Raw genomic sequence first — 6,000 nt, 5'->3', positions numbered from 1 at the left:
TGGGAAAAAAGGCGCGTGGAGTGATAGATCTTCCGGGGCTCCCGGGGGCTGGAAGATGTACCGATGTACTACACTTTGCGCAGTTTTGCTCCGGGACGACCTATCCCTCTGGGAAGTTCCTCGTAAAATACTTACCCGCACTATTTGGTCCGGTCCGCCAAGCTGTCAGCGAGTTTGTTGGGTCAGGTCCGTCGGCCTCGGGGCGTGCTAATGATTGCACATTACCGTCGCTACATCCCGGCCATCCCGGCGAGCCGACCATTTGGCACATGTCGTCTTCCTCAAAGGAACCTTCCGTGGCTTCCGTGGCTCGTTACTTCCGCACGGGCCTGTCTCATCATCATTTGTCATACGCGGGATTACTGGGAATGGTGGCTCGGAACGCAGCTCGGAAGGTGGCAGCTGTGAAAAGGACCGCAGAAGGTTTTCCCGTAGGTAGGCCCACCACCCGGACGGAGCCCGGCAGTTGACAAATGGAACTCATCAGCGGCGTGGGCGCAGCCAGCAGCCAGACAAGCCGCACGCAAGCCCCCGAAAAGGTCAGCCTGGGACTGATGGTTTTAATTGACGTTTTATGATGGTTTATGGTGGTGGTTTTCCGAGAAGCTCCGGCCTGCGGTCCCCGGGAGGTGTTGTGTCGCGCGAGTGTTAACCGAGAGTTTGACACGTTAATTCACCCCACGTCACTCGCCCGGGTGACACTCCCAGCGCCGGATGTGATGCCCTGTGAGATGATAATTCTTTTCTTTTCCCATTAACTTGTCTGCTCTTCGCAGGGCGCAAGTTGATACTCTGGGCGCACTCTCCTTAAGAGATGCTAAACTTTTTCATATGCTTATTTATGGATTTATCTATTTACGCTCCGAGAGGGAAGACTCACTCATTTGGAGAGTTCTTTTCATTCTATTGCCATACTTTTCTTCTTCATTAAATTATTTTTTTTATTTAATTTCACTTAACTTCATTGTGTTTTTCTCCAGCATTATTAATTGAAATGCGAGCCAAAGTAAGGACAAAGCATAACATTGTTCAACACGAGGCGCACCGGAGAAGAAAGATTTAAAATGAAAGCGGACATTGGCCCCCCGGCCACCGGAGAAACATATTTTCCATCCAATCAAAGCGGGAATTAAAAAATTATCTTCGAAATAAAATTAAAAGCCCCGGGAATCGGCGAAGGCCCTTCCGGAAGGAGGCGGATGGACCGGAAAATCAATCGCTTTTCATTGCGACTATGCGACACGGTTCAATGGTGAAAATAATTCGGCTCGTCTCAACAATGCGCCGAGGTCGCGTGTCCGTGTCGCGTCAGGACATCAGTCGTCCGGCGGACCGAACCGAGGCTCAATCACAAATCGACGCACCCAGGTCAGGGTGGCCAGCAGCAAGATGTGGATTTCCGAGCCATCTGAACGGAAACGGGCAGACGGTCAGGCAATCAGCGGATATGATTTTTCCGGCACCAATGATGAAACATCCAGCCGAAAACCGGCCCGGGGATCCGGGGGACCCATTTATCCATTTTTGAATGGGTTCGCGCTACCCTTCGCAAGCCGTTTTGTGAATAATTCATCGCTCGATTCGATTCGAAGTGGCAAAAAGTGGGGCCCAATGGCCGAGACACACGGAGAGTCTTTGGCCGGTTATCGGCACCACCAGCGGGCCCGACCGTGCGCAGGAGATAATTCTATAATTTTGCACTGAAATTATAATCGGGATTAATTTTTCATACCCCAGACGCCCCGAGACGGGCCCGAGTCGTTACTCACATGGCCCCCTAAATGGGTGCGCAGCAGCAGCAGGTCGTTGGACGCATGTAAAGTTTTAATTTTTTCCGTTTTCAAATTTTCCCATTAAAGGACCCCTTCTGCTACGCACTGTCGCGCGCTTCTGCTGGGTTTCCGGCCTTCCCGGGTTCCATTATCGGGTGGCGGGAACCGAAGGCTGCGAATTAAAAAACCAACTTATTTTCATTCCGGTCGGGTTCGGTTCGTCCGGTCTCTTTCGCTCCATAATCCGCTTCTCATTTGTATTAATTACGGTCGAGTTAAGTACAATCACAAGATAGCCATCGATTTGCAACGCTGCGGCCGACGTTGGGGTGGCCACCGCCGAAGACTTACAATCCGCTCGTAAAGCAGGCGTCACTAACAGGATAAAAAGCATGTTTCATAACCGACCATCATGGCACTGCGACGGGTGTCGTTGTTTCGGGCCAACACCCAGCGCCAAAAAGGAGCTTGCATCGGGCATTACATTGCGGATGTTGCAAAAAATTGTAGAGTGTTCGCAAATTATTATTATTAATATAATTAATTTAACGTTATTTAATGAAAAACAATACAGAAAATATTAATTATGTGATGTAATTAATGTTCGCAATGTTTTAAGCCCATGAGTATGGCGTTGGAAGCTAGTCCGCCCGGTGCATGGGTGCGTTGAACCGAGAAGCACCGAAGCCAACCGTCCGCAGACGTTGAGGGAACAGCTGAGGGCTTCCCGATCGCAAACCACGATAGTAGCGCAACGCAATGCTCATTGGCAATAAGGTACGGTTGGCTGTTTTGTGGCAGCATATACGCAAGTCCCTCCCCTCGACCAACCCAGGCCCAGATTTGGCTCTCGAAGTCGAAGGCAAATTCATCAATTTCCACTTCAGATTGATCGCTTGAAATTGAAAATCCATTTGAGAATTACTTTCGGCGCTCGGCACCCTCGCGATGACTCATTCGGCGAGCGGCATAAAAAAAAATAACAACACGATCCTAAATCGAAAGACACCTTCCGGTTGGTGCCGTTCCCTTCGCGTCACTCTCGGGGCTCAGGGATTATGTCGTGGAAAATCGGAGGGTCCGAAACCGAAGGTGTCGCGCCGCGTCCGTTTGATCGAAAACTTTTCTCCGGCCCCGGAACGTACGTCACTTTATTTCCTGTTTCCGGATAGCGATCTCGGATTACTTTCGGCGGTGCCCGCTTGTCCCACCCCAATCGGAAAGTGAGAGCAATTCCAGTCAAGTTTTCCCCAGAGGAAAACTTGTCTTACTGGCCCGATTTGGTGGCCACATCCCGCTGCAATCCTGCGGACCGAAATGCGGGCTCGAGATGGACAGACGATCGACGTGGAGGAAAAAAAAAACATCACAGACCGACATCAGCACCGTGCCGTGCCGAGGAGGCCTGAACTTTGCTCTCGAACCATCACCGGACAGGACATTTGAATCACGTGGGCCACCGCGGGCAACGGGCGGTAGGGGGGCGGGCACGGCACGGGACGAAAACTTCTCCGGCACTCCGGAAACACGGGCGCAAGTGAAAAGCTGTGAAAATGGGAAAATTTATGAGCTTGATTCCGGGCGAGCTCTCTTAATCTATTTTTGAAACATGGCCTTAAAGCTTAAACGCAGTGTAATGCCGAAGCACTTGCCCCGGGAGAGCCACGGGGACGGACCGAATGATGAATGTCTTACGGATGTAGTGAGCGACTCTTCGTGTGGGGGGCCGGTGGTCCGCCAAGCCTAGGTCCTAGGGGAGCAGCTGAAGGAGGACAAAAAGGTGCTACTCAGCGAATGTGCCTCCGGTTCTGTTGGGTTCTTTCTCGACAGCGTGGACTTGGGATGGGATTAAATGAAGTGCACAGTAGTTGTTAAATTAATATAAAAGTTGCCTTAGTTTAGTAATTGAATTGGCTTAATTAATTCGTTAAATGTTAAACGAAAGACAAGAATCATTACGTAATAGAACAAGTTCTTTCACTAATCATTCGTTGACAAAAGACCGAAAGCAATTGGCAGCTCATCTCCCTAAGGTCGTACAAAAATAAAGTTACTTAACTCGCTTCAACCAAAAATGAAGCCATTTCCGTTCGACGCAATAAAAATCCCTCCCCTGATGTAAATGAACGGAAGGAAATGAATGAGAAAAGAGATTTTCATACGGGAGAAATCGGCGCCTCATGGCAGCTGCCTACCCCAGGACTCTGGCACTGGCTCGGGCAACGTACGATGGGCCCACCTCGTGGCCCACCGGCGGGCCAAATGAATCACAGACTCCCCGAGGCCCAAAACACCCAACTCAAACTGCGGCGGCGACGGCGGCGGCACCCGGGGAAAAGTGAGAATATTGATGACAGAATAAATTTATTGAAATAAATTAAAGATATTTGGCCCGATACCGATACACCGGGCTACGGCGATGGCGGAAGTTCCTCCGTCGGAACCGGAAGCGGTGCGACACTCGCAATCGTAAAGGAACTCGAGGAGCTCGATCCGCACGGAAAGGAGCGCGGCGCACACTGTCACGTGTGGTGCTGTCATGTTAAGTAGTTGTTAACACGTGTTGCGTAGTGTTAATGATTTTTTATCGCACCCCGAGTTTAGAGCCGACCGACATTTCGGGACCATAAATTTAGTCTCAAAATGCAACGCGAGAGAAGATCGTGCGGAGTGCGCGAAGCATCCGTCCTCAGTGATGCTTAGGGGCTCAGTCTTGGCCTGGCTATTTTGGGAGATTGTTTAAAAATTTTTTTATCACAATTTTCGCTTTCGAAATAATTTTCAGAAGCGGTTGGGACTGGCCTATTCCGGTCGCTTCTGAATAAAATCATCAACGAATCAATTTCAATCTTTGTCTTCTCTGATTACACATTTTGAAGTCTGAAATAATTAAATTAAAATTTCCTTAGCTATATGTCTGAGTCAATATATTTTAACAAATCAACGAATGAATAACTTTTTCGCGATGCGAAGCAATGTTTTAATGAGTCCGATTTTTATCAAATTTGGCCACAGGTTTTTTTGATCCAATCACCGAACGCTTACAATGAAACCTTGCCTGCGGCATATCCAGTGATGCACTTGGCTACACTCTCCCGTTTAGGCCCTTGATGTCTATGTTATTGTCTATTTTTGTCAGCCCAACGTAAACCCGAAACTGCCAACAATGTACCATCGAAACCAAACACTTCTGGTCGGCGCATCACTTCAAAGGGAAAGAGGGAAAAAAGCGGCTCCTTCCTCAAAGTAAACCACCCGCCCGGCCGCTCCCGGGCTGGAGAAGCGGCACGAACGCCGGAAATTTATGAGACGTGGCGTCAAAGAAACCGTAACTCGCGGGACCGACCGGCCCGAAGTTTATCACTTTCGTAAGAACGCCGCGGCAGTCCTTTTGGCCACAAGTTCAAAAGCGGCGCACGCACTGCCCGAAGGGCCGGGAAGTTTTTGATTAGAAAACCGGTTAATTGAGGATCCCGGACTGGGGTCGGCGATAAGGCGAGAATGCCCCGCTCTATAGAGACATCATAAAATCGACGACTTCCAATAAATTTTCCCGCCCGGTTCCTGGTGGCGAGCGCGAGGCACCAACATTAGACCAGAGGGCAGAACAAGAGCGGCGTCCAATAATCGGCACGGCGTCGTCGTCGCAGCATAACAAAGCGAACCGTACCGAAGCATAAAAGGCCCGACCGCGAAGAACCGCGTTAGAGATAGAGAGAGAGAGAACCGGAACGGAAGAGAACAAACCGACCGGGATCTTCCGTTGAATGTGGCCAGACGAACAAAGGTGTAGAAAAGGAGTTCTTTAGCAATCACGACGCCGGCCCCGAAAGCGCACGGGCAACATAATGTTTTCTTTTTTTCCACTTCACTTGGCTGCCGTTTATAGATGGCAAAGAAAGGGTTCTTACCTGTGCTCACGACCGTATTGCTATCGTGAGCAATCCTCAACATCGTAATCATGTCTTTATGAGTTCTAATTGACGTCGTAAAATTTTTAATGAAAACGATCTCGTTCGCCTGGCAGCGCAACCATTAGCGCTAAGTGCGGGCCGACCTGGCCGACCGGAGCCGAAACGTGGCCCGCGGGACCCGAGAGAGAGGATGAAGTTTGATTTCAAAATCTTGATTTGACAGTGTTGCTTATTCGAGCTCGGCACGCCAGGCGTGCCACGGACATTAAGCCCACATTAAGCCGCGTAATAAGCCACGGTTCCTTCCGAGACCG

The sequence above is a fragment of the Anopheles bellator genome, chromosome 1 (assembly GCF_943735745.2).
Source record: "Anopheles bellator chromosome 1, idAnoBellAS_SP24_06.2, whole genome shotgun sequence".
Classification (NCBI taxonomy): domain Eukaryota; kingdom Metazoa; phylum Arthropoda; class Insecta; order Diptera; family Culicidae; genus Anopheles; species Anopheles bellator.
The sequence above is the reverse complement of the archived record's forward strand: the minus strand, read 5'-3'. Positions refer to the sequence as shown.